Source organism: Lepisosteus oculatus, chromosome 14 (genome assembly GCF_040954835.1).
Source record: "Lepisosteus oculatus isolate fLepOcu1 chromosome 14, fLepOcu1.hap2, whole genome shotgun sequence".
Lineage (NCBI taxonomy): Eukaryota > Metazoa > Chordata > Actinopteri > Semionotiformes > Lepisosteidae > Lepisosteus > Lepisosteus oculatus.
In genome coordinates, this window is record NC_090709.1 from 49,013,722 (window position 1) to 49,036,834 (window position 23,113).

General features: G+C 45.7%; 4 non-coding genes across 4 annotated transcripts; all 4 read left to right on the top strand.

The window, feature by feature from the left end:
- Nucleotides 1-1,595: 1,595 nt before the first annotated feature.
- Nucleotides 1,596-1,677, top strand: trnal-uag (transfer RNA leucine (anticodon UAG)). The gene has a single exon. It is a non-coding gene; the product is annotated as a tRNA-Leu (tRNA).
- A 2,788-nt stretch (nucleotides 1,678-4,465) lies between these two features.
- On the top strand, nucleotides 4,466-4,537 carry trnaf-aaa (transfer RNA phenylalanine (anticodon AAA)). Its single transcript has one exon. It is a non-coding gene; the product is annotated as a tRNA-Phe (tRNA).
- Nucleotides 4,538-5,588: 1,051 nt separating this feature from the next.
- On the top strand, nucleotides 5,589-5,662 carry trnan-auu (transfer RNA asparagine (anticodon AUU)). Its single transcript has one exon. It is a non-coding gene; the product is annotated as a tRNA-Asn (tRNA).
- An 8,865-nt stretch (nucleotides 5,663-14,527) lies between these two features.
- trnap-agg (transfer RNA proline (anticodon AGG)) lies at nucleotides 14,528-14,599 on the top strand. Its single transcript has one exon. It is a non-coding gene; the product is annotated as a tRNA-Pro (tRNA).
- The last annotated feature ends 8,514 nt before the right edge of the window (nucleotides 14,600-23,113 follow it).

Below are 23,113 nucleotides of genomic sequence, written 5' to 3' on the forward strand. Positions count from 1 at the left end.
AATTTTGACAACTTACCCAAAACACTGTACTGTCTGGAGATCAGCTCCAGCTCTGAACTCAATTGCAATGAAAAACCATGCGTAACAAAACTGGAGAACAGCTGAACTTGTGCTCAGTTCGGTGATGAGGGTTCAGAACTGTCCTTGTTGTAATTAGCACGAACTGCACAGGCTCTGAATCAGACCATGTCAATTAGTCTGATCAGTGTAGGACACGTTAATGTAGAATTATTAATAGGTTTATTAGTTAGTTAGTTCAGGTTTACCCACCTGAACTAATGTAGAATTATTACTTGGTCTGTCTCTTGTTTGTATATAAATGAATGTCTCTGACAACTTAATGTTAGTTTTACGATGTAGGTCAGGCGTTGACATATGCACGGGTATACGAAATGTCTCACTCCTGATTCAACTCATGTTCTGTAGGAGATTGGCGATTCCTCCTGTTTCTCGTACAACCATATCAGAACAGAAGCCTGTGTCACCCAGCTGTGATTCAAGATCGACTCGCATCTTTATCCCTTTTTTGTTCGTGATCATTATTTTCTTTAGTTATGATCAATATTGAACTTTTTCGAAATTAAATGACAATAATCAAACATGCAGGCAGATTTTTGAAAAGTATTCGGAATTGACAGGGTGCCCCTTTGGAACAGTCGTCAGAAAATGTGAGAAAATGAAAGTTATGTAATCTCTCCCACAAAGCATTGAAGATTGGAATCTGAGTGTAAAAAAGCTACCCGTCTCCCAATGATAGGCAGGGATACACACCATGACTCGAATAGTCTCAGCGAACGTTAACACCTATGATATTACGAGTGCTTTGCACGTGTCGAATTTCAAGAAGGAACTACTACAACAGTTGTGGACATAATTCAATACCACCGGCAAAGTCCAATGCCGGCAACGTCTGCGAAAATAATGTTCACTCATGGAATTTGGTCTTTGAATGGCTGGCAGGAAAATTCATTTATACTCCTGTTGCACCCTCAGCTGAAACATGTTAAAATAACAACGCAGATTTGTTGGAGAACCTGACAAGAATTATTGGGTTAGCACTGTATGTATTCTTGTATATTTACTTTAATTTTAATATAAATGTAAACATGCATGCTGTATAATCTATTGTAATTTTAAAATATGTTAGCTGAGGATGCGAGGGGGGCTATTATACCTTGTGAAACACGCAAGGAACTGTAAAAAAGGCTGATATTTGAATAAAATTGGCGATCACAAGAAAACCACAATTTATGTGGTATTATCATCAATATCCTTCAAAATCTACGTTCAAATGAAGGATTTGAAGAAACTATGAAAAAAGCAATAGTAGCAGCAGAGGATTTTGATTTTTGCTCTTCAAGTCAGTAGATCGACGTAGAGTTGCGCCCCTACGAACAGCACAAAGGATGAAACCCACCTCCTTCGTTATTGCTATGTTTGTGCCGGTGAAAGTAGCGTTTGTGCTATTGAAAGCATCTTGGAAGATGAAGGTGCAGTCACTTCCACATGTCATGATATCATTAGATCCGACGACAAGAGTTGAAGCCTCCGGCATTTTCCAAGCCAGCAATGTGAGGAAGATGGAACTGGTGGAAGGTAGCGTGGCCGAGCGGTCTAAGGTGCTGGATTTAGGCTCCAGTCTCTCTGGGGGCGTGGGTTCGAATCCCGCTGCTGCCAAATGTTAATTTTTTAAGACCTGCAATATGATCAGTAAAAGCGCTTTTTGTTAGACTGCGGGAGGTGTTTAGAGATAGACTTTCTAAAAGACAGGCTTAACATCAAGGCAGAAAAAATATTTTGTTTTCTCAACAGAAATTCTCTTTGGCACGTTCAGCTTTATATAGGGAACAACATCTGCCGAGATCACTTTTGAGGCAGTGCACATGATAGTGTACCGGCAAGTACATTTAATATTGGCTGTGGTGGTGAGCTGCTTTTGTCTGTGAAACTTTTAATTCTTCACGCCGAATCGTTGGAAGGGGTAAAGCTTATTAAATCTTTGAACATAGCGCTCCATCAGAAGTACTTTGTTCGTGATCAAAAGAGATCAGAGGATTCACTTCATGAATTCACATAGCATACCTTACAGGAAAGATTTAAAAGGGGAATTGATTGTGCTTCCTGATGTTGTTCCTGTGGTTTCTTTGGATACAAAGGTGAATGTTCTTTGACGTTCTGCTAGAGTATCCACTGGGTGGGTTTTATCGATTAGCTCAGATAGGTCATCAGTGCTCCATCTCCGGAAAATAATCAGCACTGTTTTTTCCTGTGCTGTCTTTTAAAACATATAAGATCACGAGTTTACAGATTTCTCCAAATAACAACTATACATTTTAACCCAGCGGTTAGCATTCCTTCAATCCAATAGTTTTACTCTGGGTTAAAAGCAGCGCAATATACAGAGAGATGATATTCAAATATTTCAACGTTCTGTTGGATTACCTGTATGGAGATATCGCTCAGAATTCCTAATATGATTTTGAGTTCAGTTTTGCTTTACTACTTTCAGAGTCTTTTATTGACCTTGCTGAAGCAGAGAAGTGACATAATCACAAATGCGACCTACCTGTGCTGCTGTTTCTGGTTAATAATTATTATTGTGAGGAAAAAAAAACAGCTCCTTGCATTAAGAGCAAGAGCAACCAACGCGCTCTCTTGTTGAGTTGGGTTTTTTCCGTGGTGCTCTTCCTCAGATGCAAAGTTATTTGGCGAGCAAGGATCTCTGAGAAGGAGCCTGAATCCTTCAAAATACTACGGAAGGAATCAAATTTATACGTTTCTTTGGATCGAGAAGATGATCATTATGAGACTCAAAACATGCCTGTCTTTTCTCTTTTCGAGGACAAATGAATTATTGAGGTGTAAAAAAGGGTTCAAAACCAAAATCACCTGCTATTGCTGCTGTTTCTTCAAATCCTTCAACTGATCATCGACATAGAGAAATAATATTATACAAATTGTGGTTTTCTTTTAATTGCCAATTTGACTGTAATTACATCTTCGTTTACAGATGTCTTGCATGTATCACAAGGTATAATAGTCGTCGTGCGTTCTCAGTTAAAATGTTTTAAAAAGTACAACATTTATGGTTACATCCATATTAAAATGAAGGTAAATATAACAAGATATTAAAATACAATTGTACAGTCCTAACTTAATAATGCCTCTGAAGTTTTCCAACAAATCCGAACTGTAATTTTAAAATATTATAGCTGAGAATGAAAAGAGAGTACAAAGATCAAATTCAATGAGTGAAAATGCACCAGTAGTTCTCTAAACTGAGTTTCTTCCCTGAAATGACTTGCTTGCGAAGCACCAAGCAGCCTTGAACAGTTCGCGGAAATCAAATATACAGTACAGATGGATTCAGAGTGTGCTTTCCAACTTTTGTGCAACATTTTCCTTTGATAGGGCAGAGTTGTCTTTACAATCTGGGTTAAATAAAAAGGTGTGACATCAGTGTTAAACAGCTTTCCTTCTTGGGGAACAACGGTTGTGTTCCATATTTCTAACTATTTTGGTTTCAAGATCGCAATTTAGTGTGAAACATAAAAGCCAGCTGGATAAGCTTGATTAATTTCCCTCACGGGATGAATAAAGTATCTATCTATAAATCTCTTACATGTCATTTACAATGGCCTTTCAACTAATAGCCCGTGCAGGGATCAAACCCCAGCTGTTGGTACGAGTTGCATAAGACCCTGTAACGCGCAGATAAGAAACTTAGCTCTGCTTCTTCATTATATACACAGTGAGCTATATATGCGAGCTTACTGCCCCCTGCGGGCTCTGTATTTGATTGTGGTGGAGACCAGCCGTGGAGATAAAGTGAGACGGGTGTGTACATTAAAAGGCTCATAGCGTCCCTGGGAGGGCTCAAACCACCACCCTTTTTGTTAACAACCGAGCCACAAAGACTCATGTACAGCTTAACACTCCTCGGTCTCAGTGAAAGTGATACACTAAAATTTCAGGAGATTAATTTGTTTTTAAAGGAAAATCACCAACAGTGGCCGAGATCTACTGGAGTTTTTAATTCTATACTGCGATTTCTGTAGGGTACTCTGTGAAAATACGAGTTTTGACGAGAAGGGATGGACATATAAGGTCAGAAGGCTTGGGGAATTTAACTTTAAGGTGAAGACTGCGGGTTCAGTAGCAGCAAAACCTGATCAGTATCAGTTGACTCTGATATACTTTGAAAATGAACTTGGAGATTTAGAGTCAGACGTGCTACCGTTGCACCATGGGGTACTTAATTAAAAAAAATAGAAAAACAGTCAGTGTTCCTGGATCTGTTATTGAGAACAACACCTGCACTTCAGCTGCGCAGGAAGAATAAAATGTGGTCTGGGATGAAGAGACTCTCTTCAGAAGAGCGGCGCTCCTCACAGGAGGGAAAAAAATCTTTTTTTTGTGAAGCTGATTTGTCTCCTTTGGGGAATTCAAATTAGCTGGAAGTTGTGACCTTGTGGTGCAAAGGTAGCGTGTCTGACTAAAGATCAGAAGGCTGCGTGTTCAAATCACGTTGAGGTCTACTTTTAGTTTTTCAGGTTCTGCTCGTCCTGAACACAGAATTCACACCATGCAGTTGAGTTCTATCTGTACACCACATAGATAATCTAAACTAAATAGAGCCCTACTGGACATACAGTTAGGATCTCACACAGCGAATACCCTTGAACACAAGAGAGAAGGCACAGTTCACATCTGCGAAACATCACATCCGTCTTTAGAGACAGCTACATCAGAGAATGGAATCCCGGAAGTTTCAAATAACTTCTTTTCATACAGGTTCAAGCAAACCTGAAAGTTAGGGAGTTTCCGGACATTTTTTTTTATTAAAAAGTGTCTGAAGCCTGAAAATGTAATTTGAAAAAAAAAAACGCTATTGGACATTAGCAGGTACTTTTTGTAACAATTTGCTATTTCATGCTGGAAAACAAAGGAAACAGACCCAATGTTTGCTTTCAGGTGCGGTTCATTACATAATAGACATCTATTACTGAGGAGCTTGAATAAAATTTACACGAGCCAGGTAGAAGTCGGACCTACAATCTTGTGATCCAAAATCAGAAGAACCTTGTCGCCCTTGGGAGATGTCAAACGCATTGGACATGAAAAATGCCAGATAAAAGCCAGTTCTCTTCGTTTCTCAGTGTCGGGGCTGCTACTGTATGTAAAAGAGGCAAATTGCTCTGAGAGCAGGTTCAGCACTTTCTGAACGCAGATGTCTCAGAGCGGTGTGTCCAAGAGGCTGTAAAAGGTGATGGTGGTCCTGTCACCGTAGCTTATTTGGTTAAAGTGCCTCTTTATTGAACAAAAGAACTGTGATTCAAATCCCAGCCGTGTCTTTCTTCCTATCTTGTAGTACAGAACGTACCATCTTGGGCACTCACAAAGGGCTTGATTTCGTTAAATGCATGTGTTCATTTCCTTTCTGGAAAACTTGTTTTTGATGAAATTCACACAGCTTGCGAAACATGAAATTCAGTTCTTGGTTATCAGTGCAGAAGAAATATTACCGGCTGGCAAAATAAACGGTAAGAGATTTTTTTTTTTGATTCGAGAAGAGACTCTACCAGTCAGTCTCTGTGGCGCAATCGGTTAGCGTGTTTAGCTATTAACCGAAAGGTTGGTGGTTCAAGTCCACCCAGGGATGGGTTTCTTCTGTGATGTAAACATTGTTTTCACATAGGTCCATTGGATTTCTCAGCTAAACCATAGCCATTTTAATATTTGTAGGAAATGTGACTGTTCAACACTTGTCAAAAATGTCCAATAATGCCCAACATCGCAACTCCCCAGAAAACCATATTCACCCAAGAAAAATGATCGTTGAATCGTCATTTATACTCCCGTCACATCCTCTGCTGAAATATTTTAAAAATACAATGCAGATTTGTTTGAGAACTTGACAAGCATTGTTTTGTTAGCACTGTGCAGTTGGATTTTGATATTTGGACATATTTACCTTAATTTTAAACTGTAAATACTGTACAATCTATTGTAATTGTGTTGTAATATTAAAATATGTTAGCTGAGGATGCAAAGGGGTGAAAGGGAAAGGTCAGAGGGTATAGTAACAACAAGGTTAGGATTGGTGGAGGTGGTAGGGGTGTTGATGGTTTTTCTCTGTAGAGGATGATTGAGTTTTTTATCCTTCTCTGAAGTGAGAAACTGGAAGAGTGCAGTTGAGAGATCTGATGAGGTTAGTTATAAAAGGAAGTTGATGTGGAGCTGTTAGCCGTAAGAATTCCTTAATGTCTTTGATGTTGTCATCAAAGATAAACTGCAGTAAGCAAAGATAAAAAGAAAATTATCTGTGCATACTGCCCTGTCTTTCTAACACCTGAAGAAGGCTCCACGGCCAACACGTCGTGTTTCCTTTCTTCTCTTTTCAGCATGGAATAACCCTTTACTTGTTCCTTTGCAGCCTACGCATGCTGATGCAGCTACTCACCTGATATTTAACATTCCTATAACACAACTATGAATGTCCACTGTGGGTATTTTTTCCATGATTATTTATTCTATCATTGAAGCATATTTTATGTCATACCGAAGTGTCATAATCACCGATTTTTTTTTTCATTTAGAAAGTCAGAAAATGATAAATCACTATGAATTGCATTTAGCCTGTTCTGATCTAGAGTTTCTATATACTTTAACATGCCATGTTCACAATGTCACAACTCAGAAATGCAACATTGAAGTGTTGTAATTACCAATGTACATAGTGTTGGAACATTGAGATGTTTTGGTAATGAGGAAGGAGGGACATGCCATGTTCACAGGGTCATATTTGAAAAAATGGCACTGTAAAATTTCCTAAAGTTCAGGATTTTGATAGTCTGTTCCATTGTCTCTCACACCTCATATTTGTAGGAAATGTGACTGTTCAACACTTGTCAAAATGTCCAATAATGCCCAACATCGCAACTCCCCAGAAAACCATATTCACCCAAGAAAAATGATCGTTGAATCGTCATTTATACTCCCGTCACATCCTCTGCTGAAATATTTTAAAAATACAATGCAGATTTGTTTGAGAACTTGACAAGCATTGTTTTGTTAGCACTGTGCAGTTGGATTTTGATATTTGGACATATTTACCTTAATTTTAAACTGTAAATACTGTACAATCTATTGTAATTGTGTTGTAATATTAAAATATGTTAGCTGAGGATGCAAAGGGGTGAAAGGGAAAGGTCAGAGGGTATAGTAACAACAAGGTTAGGATTGGTGGAGGTGGTAGGGGTGTTGATGGTTTTTCTCTGTAGAGGATGATTGAGTTTTTTATCCTTCTCTGAAGTGAGAAACTGGAAGAGTGCAGTTGAGAGATCTGATGAGGTTAGTTATAAAAGGAAGTTGATGTGGAGCTGTTAGCCGTAAGAATTCCTTAATGTCTTTGATGTTGTCATCAAAGATAAACTGCAGTAAGCAAAGATAAAAAGAAAATTATCTGTGCATACTGCCCTGTCTTTCTAACACCTGAAGAAGGCTCCACGGCCAACACGTCGTGTTTCCTTTCTTCTCTTTTCAGCATGGAATAACCCTTTACTTGTTCCTTTGCAGCCTAACATTTTTATAGGAGGTGTTCTAGTACTTCTTGCCTCAGATAAAATTGCCAATACACTTAATTTCTACTCCATCAATATCAGCAGCGTTATCGGTACTGAGTCCTAAATGTACGTCCTGTCATCATATAAAATGTCAAAAGTTTCGACTGCATTCAACTGATCAAATTTCTCTTCGATGACAGTTATAATTTTATCCAAAATACATCCGAAACAAATTTGCACTGTTTTTTTTTTTAATCCAGAAGAGCATCATCATGAGACTCAAAACATACCTGTTTTTTCTTCTTTCCAGGAGGAAGGATTGTTCAGATTCAAACATTGGTCCAAAATCAATGTACTCTCCTATCGCTGTTGCTTCTTTAAATCCTTCATTTGAACGTCGATATTGAGGGATGATATCGTACAAATTGTGGTTTTCTTTTAAAGCAAATTATATTAAAATATGAGCCTCTGTTATAGTTGTCTTGGAAGTTTCAGAAGGTATAATAGACCCCCTTGTGCCCTCAGCTAAAATATGATAAAATACAACAAAATGTATTTACATAGAACAGCATTTATGGTTATATGTATATTGCAATTAAGATAAATATACAAAAGTATTAAAATACAAATGTACAGTCCTAGCATAATCATGCTGTACAACTGTCTTTTTTGCTTGTCAAGTTCTCCAACAAATCTGTCGTAATTTTAAATATTCTAACTAAGGATGCATCGAGAGCATAAATGAATTCTTCTGCTAGCCGTTCGAAGATCAAAGTCCTTGGCTGAATATGATGTCCTTGAATGTTGGTCATTATTGGCCATTCCCAGTGATATTGACTTACATACTTAATTGTTTAACAAAAACATTCACATTTCTTGCAAATATCAAGTGGGTTAAGGTTTTGCTAAGAAATCCGAATAAGTAGAGATGAGGTTTACATTGCAATAATGAGAAGTGCATTTCTGGGTGGGCTCAAACCACTAACCTTTAAATTAACAGAGACTCACGTGTGTCCCTTTTCTCCATTTGCAAGCTTAAAAAAAAGAAAATAATGCTTTTTTCTTACCAGCCTGCGATATACAAGGCAAGATTTGTATTTCATCTTTAACTAGCTGTATGAATTTCATGAAAAGCAAGTTGTTCCAGAAAGAAAATGAAAACTTCCGTTAAACAAAATCAAGCTGTAGGTAATCATCCATAGTGATACATTTTGTAAGACAAGACAGGAAGAAAAGCACTGCTGGGATTTAAGCATCTCCTGTTTAAGAGGAAAGCATGTTAACCAAATCAGCCAAAGTGCCCTCAGTGTATCAACACCATGTCTGAGTCAGTGAGCCTGCATAATGAGGGGGAAGAGACTGACTTCTGTGATGCAGTATCGACAGATACTAACCTTCTGTCCAACTGTTCTCTGCTGCATTCTGGATTAGCAGGTAAATATTGGTTTCCATGCGTGTGTAGGGGTTTTGTGTATTTACTGGGACAATTATTAATTGTAGCAGTAAGTCACAAAATGATTCTTTGATGGCTATTAGAAAACCGACTTTGCGGGTTAACTCATTAACGCACACACACAGATACTAATACACTTATTGATACATAAAATGTGCATATAAACATAACATATCTTAAGAGTGTGGGTTAGCAGAATACAAAAGGTATATATTAAATCATGAAGAGTTCCAAACCAAGAGGGATATACATTCAGTATACCATTCATTTAGACTGTTTCGTAAATGAACTGGGATTACAACTTCTACACTAGATACTCAAAAGCAAGTACATCACTCATAGGTATTAGATGGATATCAATTGTGGTTGAGGTAACAATTGAATTATCGAGCTGTAATGCAGAATGTTGAATACTCATCCGATCTGTGTGGATTCCGATCTCCCGCGGACATAAAGAAGCAGTGGCAGGCTGTTGTTGTGTGCAATCGGCACTCTCTGGCTCGGTGCCAGGCAGTGGCCGGTGCGGCTGGTGAGAAGAAGAGGAGGGAGAGATTCCTGTTGCGATGCACTGCTGATGCTCTTTGAAGACCGGCTAGTTAGTGTTGGCTGAAACTAGCAGAGCTTGTGCACATGGAAAGTGACTACGGGTCCAAGCCAGTCACACTTTAGATGGGAAGAAGACTAGTTCGTTCCCGATGTAGCGCTAGTCCTGAATCCTGAGATTCAGCTGTCGACAGTTCCAACCGTAGTTCACTCGTTGATCAGGCGAGCTTTGAAGGTGGAGTACCCGCGGTTCACGGGGCTTGCTGCTGGGCTAACCTCGGGCGGATCCTTTGGTTATGCGTGGGCAACCTCCGTTCTCGACTCTTAAAACAAAGTTAAGTCCTGGCACTCGGACACACTGGCCGTCACGTGATTGTCCGAGCTGAGTCTGAGAACGTCCTGGAGGGGCACCTTCTGGGCATCGTGCTGCCTGTTTTATCTGGAGGAACTACGGTAGTTCAGTGGCTTAAAGTTCCGCGGGCATTCGAGACCCACGTGGGGTTACCCTGCCCTACCAGTTCCTGATTGGCTGATTGAGGTGGAGGATGAGTAACAGTGACCTCTGACCTTAGGGTTGTAAACCTTGGGATGAACCTCTCCCATGGAATCTCCCAGACAGTAAGGCGCCAGAGATGACCACTTATTAGGGTGGCTGGTGAATCTCAGCCTTGGGAGCTGTTCCTTATCAGGAAACTCTATCAGCTAGAAAAACACCTTAAATGTGAACCAGATGGAATGGCCTCTCTGTATCCAGCTGCACTGAGATGAGGGAGAGAGGGACTGGCAAGGGAGCAGCAAACTTAATTCCTGTATTTTAAATACGCCTTGCCGCTACAGAAGTGTCCTTAGAAGAAAAACATCTTCTATGATAGTGGTACAGTCCATCACACCCCTCCTATAGCCTTTCAAAGAGAAAAAAAACTGACAACAAAGTATGTCTATGTGTGGTAATCAACCAGGTCTTACAAACATTCTTAAACCCTTCCACCTCCTTTCATTGCAAATGATTTGTACATGTTAGAAGGTTAATTTTGGCTTCTGATATTATGGTGGATTAAGAGTCCTGAAATCTTTGTAGAAGTACAAAGATGAAAGAAAGGGCAGTGTAATCATGGCCAAGAGAAGGCAAATGTTGGACTATCTGCTTGGATTGAATGGAGCAAAACGTAGGCAACTCCTTGAGCAGAACCTGCTTCATCCTTCAGACTGGGGTTTCTGAAGATCTGTACATTTGAACTTTCAAAGTGACTAAAGTAAAGGAGTTTTCCCTTTTTACCACATAATTCCCACAGATCAACACTAACAGAGAGCCTAATTCCAGACAGGATTCAGTCACTGTCTCTCAGGCATCCCAGCAGTGGATTTCATGACTTCAGAAAGCCATCTTCACCAGTGGAGAACTCAATGCTCTGAGGTTTACTGGCAGAGTCTCACACTGGGTAATGTTAGATGTTGATAAATAATGTCCTATGGAATTCTACTATTGATAAATTCTACTATGGAACTGCGATGTGTCTTGAAAAAAATCTTCTATGATAGTGGTACAGTCCAGCACAGCCTTTAAAAGAGAAAAAAAAAACAAGGTAAGTCTGTGGTGTAATCAACTAGGTCTTGCAAACATACTTAACCTCTTCCAGCTACCAACATTACAAATGCTGTTTACACATTAGATGGTTATTTTTGGCTTCTGATATTATGGTGGATAAAGAGCCCTGGAATCTTTGTAGAAGGACAAAAGAAGGAAAAAAAGGGCAGTGTAACCATGGCCAAGAGAAGGGAAATGTTGGGGAGAGCTTTTTTCATTCACTTTTTATCATTGTTTTTCCAGCCCAACAAAGATCAACATATATGAGCAGGCATCCTGTGCCAAATCCAATCTGCCTTCCTTCCAAGCATACAGGAATGTGAGTGAATTAAATATTGACATATGAAAATACACAAAAATATGCAATCACACTGTAGTGTGCTTTCTGAAGGCACCAGTTCTGTAGGGTTTGGGCATTTACTGGGACAATTATTAATTGTAGCAGTAAATCACAAAATTGATTCTTTTGATGGCTTTAGAATCCAACCATGCGACATAACTCAAACAACGCACACACACAGGTACTAATACACGAGGATACATTTATTAATACATAGAATATGCATATAAACCTAACAGATCTTATCGAGAGGGTTATCAGAATACAAAAGGTATATATTCAATCAGTTACAAAGTGCTACACATATCAAAAGGACATACGTTCAATATATCATTCATTTAGACCGTTTCGTAAATGAACTTGGTTATAACTTCTACATTAGATACTCAAAACAAGTACATAACTCTTAGGAATTAAATTGATATCAACTGGTTGGGATAACAATTGAATTCTCGAGCAGTAATGCAGTGAAGTTGAATACTCATCCAATCTCTGGGGATTCAGATATCCTGCGGACTCAAAGAAACAGTTGCAGGTTGTTGCTGTCCAATCCGCGCTCTCTGGCTCGGTGCCAGGCTGTGCTGTGCGGCTTGCGACAGTGCGCTGTTGATGCTCACTGACCGGCTAGTTAGTGTTGGCTTTAACTAGCAAAGTTTGCGCACAGGAGAAAAGATGACTGTGGGTCCCAGCAAGTCAGGAAGAAGACCGGTTCGTTCCTGATGAAGCGCTAGTTCTGAATAGTGATTCAGCTGTCCACAGTTCCAACCTATTCACGAGGCCTGCTACTGGTGCTAACCTCGGGTGGATCCTCTGGTTACTCTCTGGCAACCTCCGCTCTAGACTCTTAGAACAAAGGAAAGTTCTGGCACTCGGACACACTGGCCGTTCCGTGGTTGTCTGGGCTAAGTCTCAGGATGGTCAGGAGGCGCTCTGCGAGAATGTCCTGCCCTTGGGAGCCTTCTGCTCCTGGGCCGTCCTGCCCTGGAATTCTCCTTTGAATTCCCTTTAGAAAAGTCCACAGAATTCTCCTGAATCTTACTACAGGCTCTCTGTGTTTCTTGTTTTTACCTGGAGGAACTTCAGCTCGTTGATTGGTGAAAGTTCCATGGGCATCAGAGTCCCACGTGGGTTACTTGGCCTTACCAGTCCCTGATTGGTTGATCAAGGTGAGATATGAGTCATTTACTCCTGACACCTAGGAATGCAGTCCAGATGTCCATCTGGCACTCCCTAGACAGATAGGCGTCAATGGATGACCATTGATCATGATAGCCAGGCTTAGCTAAGTGCATCCCCCTTTGGGAGCTGTCCCTTATCAAAGAAAACCTTAAATCAGCCTGCATGAGTAGTTTCTCTGTGGCTGCACCACAGAGATGAACAGAGATGGGGCCTCATTTGGGAAGGCTCAGAACACTTAATTCTTTCTTATTAATAAGCCTCGCTGCTACAACACATATGCAGTTTGAGCAAACATAAGACAATAACCAAGTACCACAAACTACCAGGCATCTAGTATCATTAGCAGTTCAGGTGGGGAGCTGCATCACCATGTGTAGGCTGCAAAGGAACAAGTAATAGGTCTTTTCCATGCTTAAAAGAAAAGAAAGAAAACACAACATTTCAGCCGTGGAGCCCTCACACCTGAAGAAGGCTCCACAGCTGAAACGTTGTGTTTTCTTTCTTCTCTTTTCATCTAGTGTCATTAGCCTTTTAACAGTTCCTGTCAAAATAAAATAGAAATGGATAACATTCTAGAGAGAGTTTGAAATACCAAGGTACAATTTAAAACATATCTCTTCCACTACAACCACAATATTTTGGAGAGATCGTTGAACATGTCCGTTAGCCTCCGTCCTGCTTCAGCAATGAATGTGGCGGGGCACATTCTGAGGGAGATGAGGTCAATCATGTGGCAGGAAAACCACGCTATGCTTTTTTTTGAGATCCTGAAAAGGACAGAAGGGCCATGTATATGTGTGCAGCTGGATATGTAATTACAGGTGGCGTAGCAGATTCTGCTGAAGCCCCACTGCCTGGTGTGGACGGTAGCTGTGTATATTGCAGCAGAATTGTGCATGTGAGATCAAGGGGGAATGTCATGTGTTTCAGCACTTCACTCCCTTCAGTAGCACATGATTCCCTGAGTTCGTTGGATGACCTGTGGACCGATCTTTCACGCTGAAGAATTCCTTAAGAAGAATAGATCTCAGCCCACCATCCCAATGCCTCCGTCTCAAAACAGCAACCTCCCACTGCCCTTAGTCTGCAAGGCAGTCCTTTCAAATGCGATGACAACGCCTAGACCTTCGTTGCCTATTGTACGAGCTGAACTTTTGTGCTCATCAATTCAACGCTCTTTCCATCAACTCATCTTGTCTTTTGACGCTTCGTGTTTTGCGCTCCTTTGACTATCGGCATATCGGGTGACTGCAAACACTGAAGTTCTTGCTTACGGAGTGTGGAACATTGTTTTCAAGTGATCGCTGTTCTGTCATGTTGACGCCAAGTGAATCTTTCTTTGGCAACATGGGCAGGCTGACAGCAGTGCGAGCGAAAGTAATGGCAAATTTCTTGACTTATTTCTGAATGTGAATGTTCTTTAGAAAAGGGATGCGGCGTTGCTTCTCGCCCGTGTAAAGGTCACGCATTCCAGACGTGGTTATGAGCAAACAGTTGCCGCAAGTGTTTGAAAAGAGCAAGAGAGGAAGCAGCCCTGCCCCATGTGAGGATCAAACACCTTTTGGCACATCAAGCTCTAAGCACACACCTGGAGGATGCGAGAATTGATCCTGCTACCTCCCACATGCAAAGCAAGCGCTGTACCATACAAACCAACCCCCCTCGCTGGGGCTTATGCCTCGGCGTCACCTAGTGCCGCTTGTTCCCCTCTTACCGGGCACAGTTCACTGCCCTTCGTCTACAAGGCAGTCGTGTAATTGCGGCTTTCTTGACTTATTGATGAAGGTCTGACTGGACGAGCGAATGACGCCTCTCCCCCATCCTCAAGCTCGCTGACAGATTGAAATGGAAAGTGCTGCTGTGGCTCGTTGGTCTAGTGGTATGATTCTCGCTTAGGGTGCGAGAGGTCCCGGGTTCAACTCCCGGACGAGCCCTTGTGTGCTCTTTTCCTCCTCTTCCACAAGAATGGGAACTGATATCCACATCACTTCCCAGCGTCTGCTTATGGCAAACGATGGAATGTGACTAATGACTGAACGAGCCTGGTGAATTCTCATCACGTGGCACAATGAGAGCGTGCAGTCAGCTGTCCGAGGCGGCAACCTCATTGCTCGTTCAAAAGAACACGTACTGAAAACTCATCACCACTATGTCGTAGATGAGCACCGCGATCGCTTGTTGTCATGCGTCCTTACTTGGGAAATGCAGAAGGAAAAACTGCCCTCTCTCAGCCACCGAAACGTGTGCGGCTCGCCTTGCGCTCTCTGCGCCTCGCATATTTGTGGAGCTGTCTGCTCTTCTTTCTGTTGAAGTAATCAAGTTACGGGGTGTCCTGCAGCCTATGATGTTCTCACTGAGAGCTTTCAAGATTTGAAGGAAAACTACGAGCTTGATTGCTCAAGTCGAACGAATGTGATTGTTAAGCAATCGATGATCAAAAGCACGTCTTCTAACAATTCGTGAGAGTATTATCAGCACTGTTTTCACTCGGATATACTTTTCACTTGCTAAGCTGACAAATTGGACGAGAAAATGCCGGAGACACACATAGTGCAGACTGAGGTTGGGAAGGAGGTGTGGCCCTTCAACGCTTGACAATTGAAGGACATTCTCTCCGCAACGGAGGAGCACCTGTCAGAAGTCACAGAGGCTAAATGAGAGCACCAGGCTCCTGGAGCTCTAAACTCAGACCTGGAGGATGCGGGCATCAATCCCGCTACCTCTGGCATGCTAAGCGAGCGCTCTACCATTTGAGTTTATCCTCCTCGCTTCATGCTTCTCGGCATCATGTCTTACCGCCTCTGCCCCTCTTACCGGGCACCGCTCACTGCCCTTGGTCTGCAAGGCAGTCCTTTCAAGTGCGATGACGACGCTGGGACCTTCGTTGCCTATTGTACGAGCTGAACTTTTGTGCTCTTTCCATCAACTCATCTTGTCATCTTACAGTCTGGGTAATTGGAGACTGCACTGTTCTGCTTCCTAAGGTCATATACGGGTTTTTCGCATGAAGCCGTATTGAACAGTATTTCTCGCATTGTGAACATGTGCACACAGCGGTCCCCCGGGTTCCAGTTAGTGCGTAATTATGCATCAATGAAAAACGAAATTAGCTCACTGAAAGTTTGATGTAAAGAATGTGGAAATTTCCAGAAGTTGTGGTCTTTTAAATGCATTTGGTTTGAAGACGTTCTGTGCTTCAATTGTGAAGATATGGACAAAACAATATTTGAGCGTGGTAAAAAAAAGTCATAAAAATGACAAAGTGAAGGCTGAGAAAGCATTCACAATGCATTTTATACACAAAGCAAGTGTTTTTGTAACTCTAAGAGATTTCGCGAAAGCACTACAGGCATGCCAAAATCGTTTTCGAACTTCAAGCTAACTTTACCCCGGTCTTAGAGAAAGGACTGCCTTTCACTTCTCTGTGTTTTCTTTCACAGCGCTGTGCACCTTTTCATTGCTCTCGCTTTCAGAGCCTCTGCACAGCACACGACTCGACATCAGGAAGCACATTGAAGTGAAAGCAGAAAGCGCTGCGACATGCACTGTGCAGATCCCGCCACACTAAGAGGTGAGTGGGTCTGTTCGATCACAGCGCATAGGCGAATCCCCAAACAGTGTGCGTGGCAACAAAAAAAGCTGCTCTGTTTTGAACTGGGGACATTGCACGTGTGAGGCTAACGTGATAACCACTACACTATGGAAACGGTGGGAAATTGTGCCCAGTGGCCCACTGCTGAGCTTCACCAATGCTATTCAGGGACCAATGCTATTCGATGTGAATTAAATGCTATTCAACTGTCCAATTCTATTCTGGGGTGGAAAAGGGTGGAGCCGTGTGTGTCTTTTGTTCAAAGACACCCCCATCTCAGAGCCGGAAGTACAAGCCTTCCTCCCGCAGGTCAACAAAGATGTTATTGTTTAAGAAGATCCTGCGAAAGTCGGCCATCTGCCTTTCAGCCCTGCAGTAGTCCAGGCTGAGAGAGAAGCAGTCCTTCACCCTGGCAATGTACAGCCTGACAAGGTCTGGCTTCAGGCCATTGTACATCATGAGGTTCCTCCTCTCCCAGACAGCTGTCCTCGTTAGGCTGAGGAGGAGGTTCACTAAAATGGCGTTAACACCCCCCCTCAGACCTGCGGTACCCAAAGAGGAACAGCTCTTTCTAGGGCACCCCGTCAAGAACAGCTCCTCGAACAGAGCGAAACAGGCCATCCAGCAGATCCGTCAAGTACGCCCTGGCTCGAGCTGGGGGAAGATCTTACCCCAGAACACCTCTGAGACCGGCACTCTGAAGCGTTTCGCCACCATCAGCCTGTAGAACATGCTGGTGGTGAACCCCAGGAGGTCCACCCCACAGTCCCCCCACTTCACCCTCAGCTCCGGCCAGGCCGGGCCTTCTTCCCCGTCTTGTAGATGGAGCTTCTCCAGCCAACTGTCCGGGAGACCGAGTTTGAGCTGCTCGTAATCCTGACGGTTCTTACTGACAGGCAGCTCGTCGTCGACCTCTCGCACAGCGTCGACAATAGCCTGGGTGGGCAGAAATCCGTCCTTTACTTCATAAAGAAGATCCTTGACCTTGGATATGCCAGCCTCGTAGAGCTGCCTGTTCCATCGAGACACCAGCAGGGGGTCGAGGAACAGAGGCTGTTCCAGAATCTGGGCCCGGGTCTCCGGCGTGTAGGAGACATGCTGGGACATGAACTACCCCCTCGCCAGCAGGACCTCCCTGTAAAAGGAGGGCAGATGTTTTATCAACCCCGGAGTCAGCCTCACCAGGAGGGTCTCCTGCCCCAAGCCCCCGCAAGTCTCGAGGTAGCTTCCCATACCAATCTTCCAAATGCTGACATTATCCAGGTCAAGGAACTTCTTCACTACTTTCAGCCTAAAGCTTTTCAGCTTCAGGCCTACATCACACAGCTTCAGCCCACCCCTGGAGATTTCCCCAATGAGGGTGTCATGAGTGACCCGCGGAGGCTTCCCCTCCCACACGAATCCCACCACCAGTTGCCTAATCTCATTCTCTACCCGTTCAGGAAGAGGCATCACAGACAGTGGGTACCACAAGAGGGACAGGCACAGTGTGTTAACGAGCAGGACCCTTCCCTTTAGGGTCAGGGACCTGTGTCTCCACCGATTTAATTGGCCCTCATCTTAATGAGCTTCTCCTTCCACAGGAGAAGCCCAGTGGCCTGCTCATCAGCGTTAATGTAGACGCCAAGGACCTTCAGGTGACCAGTCTCAACCCTGAAAGGGTAACCGAAGAGCGGGGCAAGGTCTGCCCTCCCCACCGGCGTGACCTCAGACTTCTCCAAGTTTACCTTGGCGCCCGAGGCAGCGCAGTAGGCCTGCACCACCTCTAAAATGGCCGAGATCTCCGCCACCTCTGCCAACGTCAGTCTGGTGTCGTCAGCATATTGGTAGATCAACGAGGTGGCGGTGCCCCCAGGCAAGGTCACTGGAAAGAAGCTCGTGAGGGAACCATTCACCTTGACACAGGTCACGATCCCCTTGTACACGAGCCTCACCCAGGAGATGAAGGCCTCGCCGAAGCCAAAGCTCTTCAAGACCTCAAACAGGAAGGAATGCTCCACCCTGTCGAAGGCCTTCTCCTGGTCCAGTTTCAGGACGTATCCACCCCTCGGCTGCTCCCGCATAAGGTCCACAACATCTCTGATGGAGCACACCGTGTCCGCGATGTCTCTCCACTTGACGCAGTAGGTCTGCGAAGGCGACAGGATCCTGGGCAGAACCTTCCCGAGCCTGAGGGAGAGAACACGAGTTAGTATCTTATAGTCCGTGTTCAACAGACTGATCGGGCGAAAGTTTTTCAAAAGGGAGGGATCCCCCTGCTTTTTGTAGACAAGAGAGATCACCCCCCTTCTCATAGATGGGGTCAGAGCGCCGGTCCTGGCAATCTCCTGGAACACCTCCAGAAGGAGGGGCCCCAGGGACTGCTGAAAGTGTCTGTAGAGCTTGGAGGAGAGCCCATCCCACCCAGGGCTCTTGTTAGGAGACGAATCCCGAAGTGCTTCCCCATTGGGGGCGTAGATGTTGCTCAGCAGCACGGACTGTCCCAGAAACCCGAGACAGACCTGCAGGAGCCGGCCGTCCGTGTCGCGGTGCAGGAGCCTTACGCTCTCGTACACTCCCCTCCTCACCAGCACGGCCACCCCCCTCCTGCACAGGCCGGAGGCGTTGCTGTAAAACAGCTCCCAGTCCCACTGTGCTCTCACCTTCCGGACACACTCCTCGTCCCAGAAGGTCTCCTGGAGGCAGACAACATCCGTCCGCCCCAGCAGAGCCAACACTGCCCCCAGCTTCGCTCTGTCCCTCAGCCCGTTGGCATTTAAAGAGGCGAAAGATGCCATCACGTATATGGCCGGGAAAGAGTGAAGTTAATTCTCCGGCCCGCACAACAGTTTCCCCGCCCTTTCTGCCACATTCTCATTGCCAACACTTGCTGCTTCCTCCCCACCTCCTGTCTCCGCCACCGCAGAGACATCAGGGATGGGTCTGCGGACAACTCTTGAATTGGGATTGAGGTTGGGCTGAGGCCTGACGTGGTGCCACTGGATCCCGGCCTTCGAGGGCCCAGGCTGTTGTACCCCGGCTCGCCCACTCCTCTCCCCCTCCTCCCTGTCCTCCCTCTCCACCCCATCCATCTCCACCACCTCTCCTTCCCCCTCCATCTTCATGCCCTGTAATTCCCCCTCCTCTGTCCCTGCCCCATCCATCTCAAGACACCCATCCTCCATTCCTTCTTCCACCACTTCCCCTACCTCTCCTCCCACGACCATATCCAACTCCCCTTCCTCAGTCTCTGCCAACGGTGCCTGACCGAGTATTGAAGAGGCTCCCTCACCTGGCAGGCCGGTGTCTTGTGGCCGCTGCAGGGCAACCGGGCGCTTCCCCTCAGGCTCCTCTGGGTCCTCGGGCGTCTTTTCGTCTGGGCCTATGTCCACCTTGCCAGGGTCTTTTCGCCGTTGCCGCTGCCGCTTGGTCACACGCCTCGCAGCAGCGCCTTTGCTGACCCCAGCAGGCTTCTCATCCCCTGGACCCAGAAGAGGGCCCTGCTGGCTCACTGGTAAGCTGGGGAACCGCTGACGGTGATGGTGGAGGTGGTACTGGTGCCGTCGCCTCCTCCCTCTGCCTCTCTCCCTGCACAGGCTGGGGTGTCAAAAGCCCACTGGTACGCTGAGGGGCCGCCTCTGGTGGTGGTGGTGCCCGTAGGATCTCAGCTGCACCACGCTGCACCGCCGCATGTTGTGGAGCAACCTCCCTCTGCTTCTCTTGCGGCACAGAGTGGGATGCAGCAGGATTGTTAGGGCAACGGGGCGCCCCTGCTGGTGGAGATGCTGGCTGGTCCCCGGCTCCTTTCTGCTGCGCTGTACCCAAGATTGGAGGGGCCTCCCTCTGCCTCTCCCCCATGGGGGAGCCGCTGGGGCACCGCTGCTGGCAACTCTCCATGCTCAGCTGCAGCGGCCACTCGTAGTCCATCTTCAACCCCCTCAGCGTTGCGGGTAGCTGCTCCTGCGGCGGCTGGATCTTCCGGCTCCGGCTCGCAGTTGCAGCTCATGAGCGCATGGAGGCAGTCCGGGCACTCGGCAGCGGTGCAGTTCCTGGCGCGGTGGCCGGGCTGTCTGCACTCATAGCAGAGGAACTCAGGGCAGTCCTTGGCGATGTGCCCCGAGTCCAGGCAGACATGACACACCCTTTGTTGCTGGTCGTGGAGGACCCTGAAGTACTGCACCCCCTCTGCCGTGGCGAAGCGGGTGCTGTATGGCAACGAGGCTACATGCTCGGGAAAGCGAATCTGAACAAACCTCGTGCCATCAGCAATGGTGGTCCCGGGGTAGTGGCGCATCCTGATGTCCGAAATCACTCTCAACCCCCAGCTACTCAGCTTCTCCTTGATAGTCTCGTCTGAGATATATGCAGGGAGGTGGAGGAAGGAAACCACTACCTCCTTCCGCTCCAGCCAGCGGCAGTAGCAGGGTGTGCCCTGCACATCCAGCCCCACAGCCACAGCGTCCGCATGTTCTTTTGAGTCCAGAGTCAGTTCAAACTCTTCTAGCAGCAGTTTGAGCTTGTATTATCAGTCCACCTGGAGTCCTGATTTCTGTATCTGAGCTCTATTAACACAAACCACAGCAGGTGTGTTATGGGAGCCAGATTGGTCTCCCATGTAGAGGTCAGTTAAACCTGACGGTTTTTCTGGAGAAGACACTAGACAGACTTCAGGGAAAGACACACTAGGTTTATTTGTGAGGACAGTTTGTGATCCAGTTCACAGGGGAACAGCCAAAGGCAACCGAGCCCAGGCAGATCCAGGTTGGTACTCAGGGAACAGTCCGTAATCCATAACAAGGTAATCCATCCGAGACGAGCACATGATAAACTGCTTGGCACAGAGCACTGACCCTCCCCAACTACTGCTGGACACAGAGCACTTACCCTCCCCAACTACTGCTGGACACAGAAGATGGACACTCTCCAGCTACTACTGGACACAGAGCACTGACCCTCCTAACTACTGCTGGACACAGAGCACTGACCCTCCCCAACTACTGCTGGACACAGAGCACTGACCCTCCCCAACTACAGCTGGACACAGAGCACTGACCCTCCCCAACTACTGCTGGACACAGAGCACTGACCCTCCCCAACTACTGCTGGACACAGAGCACTGACCCTCCCCAACTACAGCTGGACACAGAGCACTGACCCTCCCCAACTACTACTGGACACAGAGCACTGACCCTCCCCAGCTACTGCTTGGCACAGAGCACTGACCCTCCCCAACTACTGCTGAACACAGAGCACTGACCCTCCCCAACTACTGCTGGACACAGAGCACTGACCCACCCCCAGCTACTGCTGAACACAGAGCACTGTCCCTCCCCAACTACTGCTGAACACAGAGCACTGACCCTCCCCAACTACTGCTGGACACAGAAGACGGACCCTCTCCAGCTACTACTGGACACAGAGCACTGACCCTCCCCAACTACTGCTGGACACAGAGCACTGACCTTCTCCAGCTACTACTGGACACAGAGCACTGGCCCTCCTAACTGCTGCTGGACACAGAGCACTGACCTTCTCCAGCTACTACTGGACACAGAGCCCCGTAGCTTTACAGCTGGAGCCCTGGGGGTGATCCCAGCGAAGAGCCTTTTCACTTCATTGAGCCCAACGTCTCCGATTTTTCAATCCATTAGGTACTAGATAAGATATATAAGATCATTTATTGGCCATGAGACACACATACAGGGAGAGAAGCTGGGGGTCAGAGCGCAGGGTCAGCCATTTACACGGCGCCCCTGGAGCAGTTGGGGTTAAGGGCCTTGCTCAGGGGCCCAACGGAGTAGGATTCCTCTGCCGGCTGTGCGATTCCAACCGGGAACCTTCCAGACATAGGCGCAGATCCTGAGCCACAGAGCCAGCGCTCTGCCTGATGCCCAGTGGGGCCAGATGGGCTAAATGGCTCCCTGGTGTCTGCAAGCTGTCTGATTGTCTTACTCTCGTGATTGAGGCCAGTCTGGTGTCTCCCTCACTGACCAGCTGGCCCAGTTTCTTATTCAGTTATAAAGTGTTTACTGTGGGGCTGTAGCAGAGTGGAAGTACAGGAGTATTGCAGTATTGGAGAGCAGGAGTATGGGAGTATTGAAGTATAGAGTGTGGGAGAACAGAAGCATGAGATTATATGAACATGGGATTATAGGAGTATGGGAATACTGGAGTCTAGGATTCAAAGAGAATAGGAATGTTAGAGTACAGGAGCAAAGATGTCTGGGACAATGATGAGGTTAATTAGAGTAAAAAATAAACCCACAGGAGCTCAGCAGGTGTGAGCCTGGTCAGTACCTGGATGGGAGACCTCCTGGGAAAAACTTAGGTTGCTGCTGGAAGAGGTGTTAGTGGGACGAGCAGGGGGCGCTCACCCTGCGGTCTATGTGGGTCCTAATGCCCCAGTACAGTGACGGGGACACTATACTGTAAACAGGCGCCGTCCTTCGGATGAGACATAAAAGGATGAGAGGTCCTGACTCTCTGTGGTCATTAAAAATCCCAGGCTGTTTCTTGAAAAGAGTAGGGGTGTTACCCCGCCATCCTGGCCAAATTTTCCATTGGCTCTTACCAGTCATGGCCTCCTAACAATCCCCCTCTATGAATGGGCTTCATTACTCTGCTCTCCTCCCCACTGATAGCTGATGTGTTGAGAGTGTACTGGCGCACTATGGTTGCTGTCGTATCATCCAGGTGGGGCTGCACACTGGTGGTGGAGGAGAGTCCCCATTACCTGTAAAGCACTTTGAGTGTCCAGAAAAACCCTATATAAATGCAAGCAATTATTAATTATTATTAATTCTAAAGAATTATAGGAGTATAGAAGTAATGGAGTAATTGGAGGACAGGAATATGGGAGTATAGGTGTAGGGGAGTG